Raw genomic sequence first — 11,846 nt, 5'->3', positions numbered from 1 at the left:
TGATGATGTAAAGAGTGAGGCTCACAGTAGACACCCATTAAGATATAGCTTCTACTGATAGTTTTTAGCTGAATTTTTGGTATCTTTGAAGCCTGTACTTTTTTTTTTTAATCCAAAATAAACTTTTTAGGGATTCGTGATTTCATTTACATTATAAACCTTACAAAAGTCTAAAAATATGTGTTAACTAACTTATAATCACTTTTGTTAAAGAAAAAACAAGTACATATGGAACTATCCCAGAACTTGGGCTCACCTTGCCTCATTTTGGATTTTCATCTTACTCCTCTTCAGATATTTTCTTTTCTGAAATAGACAGATGATGTCCATTTTGTGAGCATTGGGGTTCTACTGGGAATAGGACACAGTCTAATACATACCCCTCCAACCAAACTTGGAAACAAAGAGGAAGCTGCCATGTGTTGAGGAAAATCCCTCTCTGGACCTCTTGTTTCTGTAAAATTTGCAAGCAGTATTAACAGCGCTTTCATGCTATTTTATCTTTTCATAAATAGTTGGAGAGTGAAATCCTTGAAGATAGAGTGCAGAGCAAGAACAGTTTGTTTATTGTCCACTATTATAAAGATAACGCTTCCCTCTGGGGCAAAGATTGGCAGGTTTACTCTCAGTCTATTAACAGATTCAGGTTTTCTAAGCTCAGGATTCCACTGCATGGTCTATATCCACCTTGTCCCCCTCTGTTTCAACTTGCAGATTAAGGAGAACCAACTAAAATATAAAGCTCATGCTGCTTGCTGTGCTGTAAATGAAGTCCATTGTATCCAATCCAGGATTCTCTTGTCTTCTGCATGAAACTGTGATGTGCTATCTTAGCTGGAGAGCAAATAAAAGTTCACATCCTTCACAGTTCTAGACAAAGAGCATGTGAAAACACTGAAATGTATGATTGGCAGCCCAGAGGATTCAGAAAGCTCCTCTGATTGGGGAATGCAGGTGACTTAGGGAAATTGTCCTAGAAGAGGTTACAACTGAACTGGGTCTTTAAGGATGAGTAGACGTTGGCTGAGTGAAGAAAGCTAAGACACTTTAGATGTGCATGTGTTTTAGAGTTTAAATGGGTAGGTGATTTCAATGAACTGAAGCAAAAGATTCTGGAGAAGGAACTTTAAGGGAAAACATAATTAAGTTTATAAGGTAAATCAGATGGCAAAGAATGAATTTCTGATGGTGAAAATTTAGTTAGCTTTTTGGAAGATAAATTTTGTAATAAGCTCAGTTTTTCATTGAGTTGACAAATTATTTTTTTCACTGGTAATCACAGCCTCATAATTAAAATTGTAAAATCTTATAAATGTGAGACTGCGTGTAGCAAAAGTATTTATTTTTGAGGGAGAAACAAGAATACACACCAAAGAATTTATAAGAAGGATTAGAATGCTAACTTACTCCACCTTTTACTGTACTTCATTAAAAGTTTTATTAGTAATATTGTTATTTCTATTATGATTTCAGTGTTTTTTTTTAAAAACCAAAATAACAATTCCCCACCCCATCTAAACAATTATAGCTCACAACAATGGACATTTTTAAACCCTTTCTTTGGCTCTCACTGAAAACCCCTCCAAAAATCAAGTCCTTGAAAAGTTTGAAACAAGCCTTGCTATTAGCAGAAAAATATGAAAATTTTGTAACTTTGGTTGCTGACTTATTCTTTACACTAGCTTACAAAAAGAAAGCCTGGATGATATATGCCACCTTGGATGTAAATGTGTTTCTTCTTCCACTTTTTTTAAAATGTAACTTTTCTTTGAAAAGGAAAAGAATGTTTATTTTACAAAGTTTTTATTAGAGTGAAAAGATTGTGTATATGCTGAGAGCAGGTTTCAGGTCACTGTTTAGTCAGAGCTCCGGTTAGCTGGCTGATTCACCACAGCCACAAATGCCGGGTACTTTTTCTTGTTTGATCAGGACAACTGGCTGAATGTAAATCCATGTTCATTCATCCAGGCATGTTGCTCAATTATTGATTTATTCTTAACTTTTGCGAAAGGAAACACACACACACACAGGCACAAACACAAATGAAAGAGAGAGGGAGAGAGTCATAATAGCAAAATGGGACTGCTACATGATAGAGGTAAACACTTGAAATAATGATTTCTCTATTGCTCTGCAAACCCAATTTATTCCTCAAATTTCTGTACAGAAATAGTCTGTCTAGTTTGAATGTTTACATGTGAAAGTCAGGGTATTTTCACATCACAAGTTTAAAATTAACAGCGGTAATACTTCTATTGGACTTTTGAAAAATATTTTTTTTCAAACTTTGTTTTAAACAGTGGCAGGCTCCAGCCAGAGCCAAGATCAAGTTCGATCCAAACATGCACTTACTCCTGGTAAATGTGTTATCAAAAATTTCTTTGAACAGAAAAAAATGTAAACAACAAATGTGGTCAGTAATTGGGAAAAAAAAGTACATTTTTAAATGTATTCTACCACTGTTCCTAAACTTCTTTTGACTCCAAGAAATTATTTCCCAGAATGTTTTAGCTATATGTAATAGAAATAGAATCATGACTTATAAATGACTTTGGTAAATAATTACTTTATGAATCATTAATATACCAGGTATACTGTTAGCATTTACTTTTAGTCAAGTTCCAGGCAGTTTTAGATAAGAAGTATGAATAAGAAGTCATTATTTAGAGTACAGTCAATAAGAAAGTGTGTGACTGCTGGTCTGATGTATTCAAACTTGCTTTCATAGTAAGCCCAAAATATTTATTTATTAAAAGTACTATCTTAGGAACCAGGGCTTTCCAAAGTTTTATCTGCCAACAGAAAGGCTTTAAAAGTTGAGATAAATTATCTTCTCCAGGGCAGGAATCATTAGGCCGAACAGCAAATAGCAAATATTTTCAGCCTTGAAAGCCATTGGTCTCTGTCACAGCTACCTAACTCTATTATTGTGTTGTAGAAGCAGTCATGGATGACATATACATGACTGAGTGTAGCTATGTGCCAATAAAACTTTGTTTACAAAATCAGGTTACAGGCTGGATTTGGCCAGTGAGCTATAGATTGCCACCCCCTGGTTTAAGTTATTCTTATATTTGCATCAAGCCCCCATTCTTCTGAACCTAGAACAAGGCTTAAAAGGGAGATAATTGAGGTTTAATAAATGAATTATTAAAATAGAGTGGTAGAATAAATATACAAATTAATTCATAAATCTAACCCTTGTGCATTCAGTATTACACACAGGACACACTTCTAGGCTCTAAAGATACACTGGTAGACTAAACAGGACGGAAAATAAATTCCTTGCTCTTACAGAGGTTACATTCATGAGGAATGACGGACAATATACAAGATAAGTAACAAAATGTATAGTATGTTAAATGAAAACAGTACATAAAAAAGAAATAAAGAAGACACAGAGGATAGGGCTTGTTGGGAGAATTGCCATTTTGGATTAGGTAGACAATGAAGGCTTTATTAATACGAAGGTAACACCTGAGTACAAGCCTGAAGGAAGTGGGAGAAACACATTCAAGGTTTAAGAAACAGTAAATGCAAAAAATCTTAAAGAGGTATGTTAGTACCCTAATTCTTCCTATGTTTTCCTTAAATATAAGCAAAGCATTTTTTTCAAATAAGATATTATTTACATATAATGAAATACACTGACTTTAAGTGTAATAAATGTAGTTTATGGTGTGGTGAGTTCCATTAGTTCTTGAATGTTTGATGTCACCTCACCCTCAATAAATACCCTAAAAGAACCAAAGTACCTTTTCAGAAAACAAAAGCATAATTCAAATGAAGGAGAATATTTCTCACACACATTTTATATTGGGTAGCTATTTAGTAAGCACATGAATTTAATGCAAAAGCTCAACAACTAAGTAAAAACAGATATTTCTTGTTCCCATTTTTCAGATCATCTAGTGTTTGCCCTTATAATTCTCATACGATGCTTGAAAAGTATCTAGTGATGTGCTCAAAGCACAAAGTTTAAAAAAAAGAAATGAAATAATTCATTCATAATTTTTATATTGGTTAAATAATAGTATTTTGGACATATTGGGCAAAGTAAAATATATCACTAACATCAATCCCATTAGTCTTTTTTTACCTTTTAATGTGGCTTCTAGAAAATTTAAAATCACATCATATTTCTGTGTGCTGCATTACATGTAATCATCGCTACCTGACTTCCCATCAATGTATACCTTTTACATTTTCGTAATTTTAAATATTCACATTTCATTGCTTTCTTCTTGCATTTACTTTTTGAGCTCTGTCAAGTCATTTTTAATTCCCTTCCATTAGCCTATCTCTTCTTTCCTAACCCACACAGCTCTCCTTTTAAAGGTCAAAGAAAACAACACATTTTCTTTAAGTTCCTTGATTCCAAACAATCTATTTGGTCAAGATATTGACTGTTTTGTTGCACAATTTTTCTAATGCTTATTTTATTATATTAATACTTTTTGTTGCATAGTTTACTATTTATTAGCAAAAACAGCATTTAATTCAATGGCTATAATCCTACCTTAACAATAAACCAACTGACTAGGGGAATCCTATCTAATAAAGAGGGAATATGCTAATTGACCCTTACGCTGTCACAAAGATGGAGGCACCCACAGCCAATAAGGAGGACATATGCTAATTGACTGCTCCGCCCTCTAAGATGGAGGCACCCACAGCCACAAGATGGCGGTGCCCAGTCCCCTCAGCCCCACCGGGGCACCGCACTCCTGCCTCTGGAGTCCTTTCAGCCCCCCCAGCCACATAGGTCTGGCCCAAGGTGCAAGCTAGCCTCAGATGGTGACTGCTCAGCCGCCCAGGGCCAGCACAAGGCTTGCCTGCACCTCGGATGGCGGCTGCGCAGCCGCCCAGGGCTACCCGAGGCTCAGGTAACCAGGGCCGCCCGAGGCTTGCGCTGCCAGCAGTGGCAGCAGCAGAGGTGTGATGGGTCATTGCCTTACCCTGATTGCCGGGTCGCCTCCTGCCCTTGAGGGCTCCCGGACTGTGAGAGGGCAGGCTGGGCTGAGGGACCCCCACTCCAGTGCATGAATTTTCATGCACTGGGCCTCTAGTATATAATATTGTCCATATTTTTAGAAATCTCTTTAGTGACCTTGTTGCAGAAGACCAGAGAAAAACCAAGCAACACTTAGAGAAAGGGGAGTTACATTTTATTATTATTATGTATGGGCCCAGAGAAGAATGTCTTTCAAATTCTGGGCAAAAAACATGGAGGAAGCTTTCCATATTTATACTTTTTCCAGTTCTTTGTCTCCCAAATAAGGGTTTTTCTGGTTCCCTTTGCAAGTTCTTAAAGAGCCCTATGTGCTGGGGCTTTGAGACCTCAACCAAAGGCCTGGCCTGGTGCCAGCACTGATAACTTGGTCTGGGGGAGGTTTATGGCCTCTCTGAAATGGGAGTAGTCTTATTTTCCTTATTATTTAAGCCAGCAAGCATTTACAGAAGCCAGAAATAGCAGGGTTAAAATTTCAAACAGCAGTTTTTATATAGGATGGATGCTTCAACCTCACAACTAGCAGTCAGATTGTTTTGTTGATCAATAACTATAATGATATAAGAGAAAAATCTACACTAATAAAAGAGAAACATGGTAATTAGCGTAGGACCACTACCCTTCCCATTGGCTAATCAGCATATCCTTATGCAAATTAACTGTCAGCCAAGATGGCGGCCGGCAGCCAGGCAGCTGGAAGCTAACATGAGGCTTGCTTGCTCCAGGGACTGCAGACTCCAACGTTCCCCGCCTGACTTGCCGGCCTCTGAGCTACAACTCTAAGAAACTATGTTGCAAATATAGAAGCTAAACAAAACCCCAGAAAGCAGCTTTCAGCCAGCCGGGATTTCAGAGCTAGAGTTATACATTGTTTCGATTATAGCAGCGGAAGCCTCAGAGCTAGAGCCAGAGCTAAAGCTGGCCCAGAATAAAAAAAAAAAAGAAAAAGAAAAAAAGGAGTGATTGGGAGCTTCAGTCAACAACCGCCAGCCTGAAAGCAGCCCTCAGCCCCTCACCCAGACTGGCCAGGCACCCCAGTGAGGACCCCCACCCTGAAGGGTGTGTGACCAGATGCAAACAGCCATCATCCCCTCATCCAGGCTGGCCAGACACCCCAGTGGGGACCCCCACCCTGATCCAGGACACCCTTCAGGGCAAACCAGCCGGCCCCGAGGCCTCTATCCTATATAGTAAAAGGGTAATATGCCTCCCAGCACAGGGATCAGTGTGACAGGGGGCAGCGCTCAAACCCCCTGATCGGCCCTGCTCTGTGAGTCACAGGGGGTGGTGCCGCAACCTCCCCATCGACCCTGCCTTGAGTGTGACAGGGGGTGGTGCCCCAACCCCCCAATCAGCTCTATCCTGAGCATGACTGAGGGTGGCATCGCAACCTCCCAATCCACCCTGCTCTGTGCATGACAGGGGGTGGCGCCCCAACTCCCCAATCGGCCCTGCTCTGAGCCCGACCAGGGGCTGCACCTAGGGATTGGGCGTGCCCTCTGCCACCCGGGAGCAGGCCTAAGCCAGCAGGTCGTTATCTCCCAAGGGGTCCCAGACTGTGAGAGGGCACAGGCCGGGCTGAGGGGCCCCCCTTCCCCCCGCCCAGTGCACAAATTTTTGTGCACCGGGCCTCTAGTATATAATAAAAGTAACTCTCCATTGAAGCATAGTATGTTGATATAAAAAATAAAATAATTCTACTAAATTCTAATTTAGACTATTAAAATATTATTTGGAATCATTTTACAATACATACATAAGTCAAATCATTATGTTGTACACCTAAAACTAATACAATGTTATATGTCAATTATGTCTCAATTAAAAATATTATTTGGTTTACATAAAGTGCAAACCTTTTTACACTTACTAGTAAAGAATATAATTCTTGGCACAAAGACAACATGCATAAATAAACCGGTTAGTAGTCATAACCATCATTTCTCTTTGCTTTGAAAGATTAAAAAAACTAAACCAAATTGATTACTTAATGTTCAGCTTGTGTAAAATCAGTGTACTTAAGAAAATTCAAATTTAAAAAGAGTAAGTCAATAGTATTTTTAGAAATACATGTTATCCTGCCCAATAATGAATTCTATGCCTCCCCCCATAAATCCACTGTATAATCTTTGAAGCTCAAAATAATAACTTAAAAAATTTCTAAAATGCAGTTTTAAAAATATTTTTTAAAATTGATTTTAGAGAGAAAGGAAGAGAGAGGAAGAGGGAAAGAGAGAAACGTTGATGTGAAGGAGAAACATCCATTGGCTGCCTCTTGCACACCCCCTATTGAGGATCCAGCCCAAAACCTGGGCATGTGCCCTGATCAGGAATTTAATCAGTTCCCTTTTGATGCACAGGATGATGCTCAACCAACTGAGCCACACCAACCAGGACTAAAATGTAGTTCTTTAATAAAAATGATTATATCAGGTGAGATTCTTTTCAAGTCCAACATGGGAGAACTTTTACATACAAAATAAGTGTTATGCTTTGCTGTAATCAGTTTTAGAGATGTTAATATATTTCAAAAAATATATGGAATGCTTCTTTGGAAATATACATGAAGTATTATTAGGCTATATCCACACTTTATTTTCAAACAAAGGGTTTTATTCAACTTAAGCACTATTATTCAGTTTTTTAAAATATCAACTGTTTGAAAAATATTTAATCTATACCAAAATGCAGGAATTTGCTGTTCTGAGATTATTTAAATGTAAGTGAATCACAAGCCTTGAAAGTAATTCCAAAAGAAGTTTCAAAATTGCTTCCAATAGTAACAATAGCACTGAAACACAATATATAGCCTCTAAAGACAGTTATATGGAAGAATATTTATTTATAAATTCTACTATTTGTTAGAAAAAACAAACTTGTTTATTTTATATTCATTTCCTTTATAACTGTAACCCTTCATTTAGGTTTTAGTATAAAAAGCATGAAAAAGAATTTTATTATATTTTCATTTTGTTTAAATTTTCAACCAAATCACCTCAATTTCTGAACTATAAAATAAAAATTTAACATTTCTAATTCTAGACACCACAAATGTAAAACAAGTCCTATTTAACATGGTTTTAAATGATATCTATAGATTTGTTTAGAGTGGGAAAGATTCTGATTTTTTGAAAATGCCAAAAAGTTTTCATTTGGGAGAAATCAACTAAGTATATAATATGACTATTCTCACACAGGCAACACAAATAAATTGCTTGCTCTAATAAATTCTTAAAAATGTATTTTAATCTCACTCCAAAAGCAAGAAAATTTCTGGATACAAAGACATCTCATTCAATAATGTTTGAACATACATTCAGCAATTTAAAATATTATAAGGATCCAATATTTTAAACGTTTATAATCTCAATATATTATATATTTAATACTAGAGGCCTGGTGCACAAAAATTTGTGCACTCGGGGGGGGGGGGGTCCCCTCAGCCTGGCCTGTGCCCTCTCACAGTCTGGGACCCCTCAGGGGATGACCACCTGCTGGCTTAGGCCTGCTCCCCAGGGGATTGGGCCTAAGATGGCAATCAGACATCCCTCTGGCAGCCTGGCAGCCCTCGGGGGATGTCCACTTGCCAGCGGGGAGCAGACCTAAGCTGCAGTCAGACATCCTTAGTGCTGCTGAGGAGGCAGGAGAGGCTCCCACCACTACCGCTGTACTGGCAGCTGTCAGCCTGGCTTGTGGCTGAGCAGAGCTCTCCCTGTGAGAGCACACTGATCACCAGAGGGCAGCTCCTACATTGAGCGTCTGCCCCCTGGTGGTCAGTGTGTGTCATAGTGATCAGTCATTCCCAGTCTTTCTGCTGTTAGGGTCAGTTTGCATATTACCCTTTTACTATATAGGATGGAGGCCTCATGTATGGGTGGGGGCCAGCTGGTTTGCCCTGAAGGGTGTCCCGAATCAGGGTGGGGGTCCCACTTGGGTGCCTGGCCAGCTTGGGTGAGGGGCTGATGGCTGTTTGCACTGGTCACACCTCCTTCAGGGTGGGGGTCCCCACTGGGGTGCCTGGCCAGTCTGGGTGAGGGGCTGAGGGCCATTTTCAGGCTGGCCATCAACTGAAGCTCCCAGCCTCTCCTTTTTTTCTTTTTTTTTTATTCTGGGATTTATTTACTTTCTATAATTGAAACATTGTTGCTGTCACTGGAGCAGAGAGACAGCTCCTGCTTGCTCCCAGCTCTGAAGCCACGGCCTGGTGAAAGCAGGTATCTGTGGTTTGTTTAGTTTCTATAATTGAAGCTTTGTTGCTTACAGAGCTCAGAGCTGAGCCTCAGCAGGCGGGGAACCTTGGCTTCCTCCATCACTGGAGCAAGCAAGCCTCCTGCTCACTTCAGCTGCGTGGCTGCCGGCCGCCATCTTAGTTGGCAGTTAATTTGCATATTGCCCTAATTAGCCAATGGGAAGGATAGCAAAGGTACTGTCAATTACCCTTTTTGTCTTTTATTAGATAGGATATACAATACATACAGGTAGTCAGCAGGATTACAAAGTAATTTTTTAAAAGTCTGATCAATATTGATAAATATTTTTAGATTATTAAAAAACATTTAGGATCATAAAAGAAAATAAAATATGGGAGTTTTAAACCTAACAGAAAGATTGCAAATGTTCATATAGCCAGTCATTTTTAAAAATCCCTCAAGTTGAATAGAATGCATTTTAAAACAATACTCTTGCCACTTTCAAGCAGCAGTATTTGCAGATATTAAGCATGTACATCTCTATGAAATTTAAAATTACTATGCAGCTTTCTTTATTGTAATACACAGTAACTATTTCTTCCTTTCTATTGGATTTTTTTTGTTATTGTCATTTGAAGAGTGTCTACTATATTACCAACAGAAACAACTTTAGCTCCTTAACCTCCTCTAAAACATAGCTCATTTTGTAGTGTGTTCTGCAGGCAGCCACATGAATATTACCAGTACCTTAATACCACTAAGAGCAACTGATAACTGGAGTCATATGAAGTTTCAAAGACTGTTTCAGAGGTGTCTGTAAACCAAGATAATCAGAAGTATTACCCTTGCAGATAGCCTTTTATTACATCAGTTCATACAAGGAGTTAAAATTTCCAATGCCACAGTATAGCACCTAATCTATTCTGTAATTTTACATATTATACCATTAATTCACCCTGAGAATACAGAGGAAGCATTTCAAACAAGATATTCTGATATGTTTCTTTTTTCCTTTGTATTTGCTTTCTCCTGTGTTTGTTTTTGTCAGCCCTCAAGGGCACAAATATTTGAATCCCAAGTGTGACTTGGATATCTTTTTTTTGTTGTTGTTAACTGAGACTCATGCTACAGGGAGATACTGGTGATAGAAAAGCCCAAAAAGGCTTGTAGAAAAGAGACATGCAGCAATCCACCAGGTTAGAAATGACAGAAGTCCTCGAAAAAGCAGAAGAGTGAAAATGTTTTTTAAGCTGCTCAGTGCCACTGTTACCTGTGTAACAGTTACCTTCACCTTCCCATCAGCAGATGGTAATTCGGAGTAAACAGAATTGGATGGTAGACTATTATCCATTGGCAAGGTAGAGATGGATTCCGGATAAATGCCCCAGGAATGATGACCTAGTGTTTTCAAAAGCAGAGTTGTGTGAAGCAGCATCACCAGCGGTACCACGTACAGCAGTGCCATGACACAGAGGTAATAAAAGACCGAGCCACCATTTTCTGTAGCTCCACTGTACTTATCTGTCCTGCTTCTTTCTTCATTGGATCCACACACTCCTGGGCTAAGTTTAAGTAAGCTTGCATGTGACTATGCATCATGGCCAGCTGCAAAGCACACAGCAGGATTATTAGCCAGAGTCGCAGAGTATCGAATGTAACTTCTGTCCTAAAGGGACACTTTCTTTACCCAATGGTGGGTTCACAATGTAGTCTTTGGTGACTGGTTGTACCCAGCGCAGAACCATAGGTGCCAAGAAGTTGATATGAAGTAATGTGTGTGTAATTTTTTGTGTTGCCAAATTCAGGGCATCCAGATGCATTTGAGCCAGCCGTAATCCAGGAAATGTCAAAAAAGTGAACAGAAAATAGTCCGGAAAAAATTGAAAGTAAGTTTTGAAACAGGACCCTGAGATTCTAAACCTTGCTTTTCAAGAAACTGCATCGCACTGTTTGAAAAATTTGCAAATCCTGTTTTGAGTCCAAGTTCCAGATAATTTTCTGTTTCAATCAAGACTGCCATTGCTTTCACAAAGAAAAAAAAATTGTAAAGGTAACACAGGCTGATCTTTCATCACCATCTTTTCCTTTAAAATAGTGGGTAGTTATTAAAATAGAGCTTTGATTGCAAAAGATAAAACAAGCAGGCACCAGACTAAGCTGCTACTCATTTCCTGTGTGGGCTTCATAATAGTGTAGTAGACTTCAGTTACTAGATACACCACTGTAGCAGCCACTGTGAAATGCACCAGCCACTGATACTCTGGAAAGTAATGCAACGCAAAAGTGTCCACTTCTGTAACTGACTTTTTTTCTAGATGGAGGTCACTGTGGTGTGCAGGAGCAAAGAATTTTCAGTAACCACCAGAGGCTCGCCCCATGACAGTGACCAACCCCCCGCCTCACCTGCTTCACCATCCCGCCACGGCCAATGCCCACCATGATCCATGCTCTGCCGCCTGCTGCCAATGCCCACCATGTTCCACATGCGTCCTCTGGTGGTCAGTGCACATCATAGCGACTGGTTGTTTGGTTATTCAGTTGTTCCACCGTTCAGTCTATTTGCATATTAGGGTTTTATATAGAGAGAGATTTGTTTTCATCAATTCTGATTGATGTGGAATAAAATTTCAATGTGGTCATAATTT

The 11,846-nt window shown here is 39.1% G+C and overlaps 1 pseudogene; it reads right to left on the bottom strand.

The window, feature by feature from the left end:
* Positions 1–10,321: 10,321 nt before the first annotated feature.
* LOC139008130 (transmembrane protein 161B pseudogene) lies at positions 10,322–11,221 on the bottom strand (annotated as a pseudogene).
* Positions 11,222–11,846: the final 625 nt, after the last annotated feature.

The sequence above is a fragment of the Myotis yumanensis genome, unplaced genomic scaffold (assembly GCF_028538775.1).
Source record: "Myotis yumanensis isolate MYYU_CA2020_CCGP unplaced genomic scaffold, mMyoYum1.0.hap1 SCAF_4, whole genome shotgun sequence".
In the NCBI taxonomy this organism is placed as follows: domain Eukaryota; kingdom Metazoa; phylum Chordata; class Mammalia; order Chiroptera; family Vespertilionidae; genus Myotis; species Myotis yumanensis.
The sequence above is the reverse complement of the archived record's forward strand: the minus strand, read 5'-3'. Positions and strand labels throughout refer to the sequence as shown.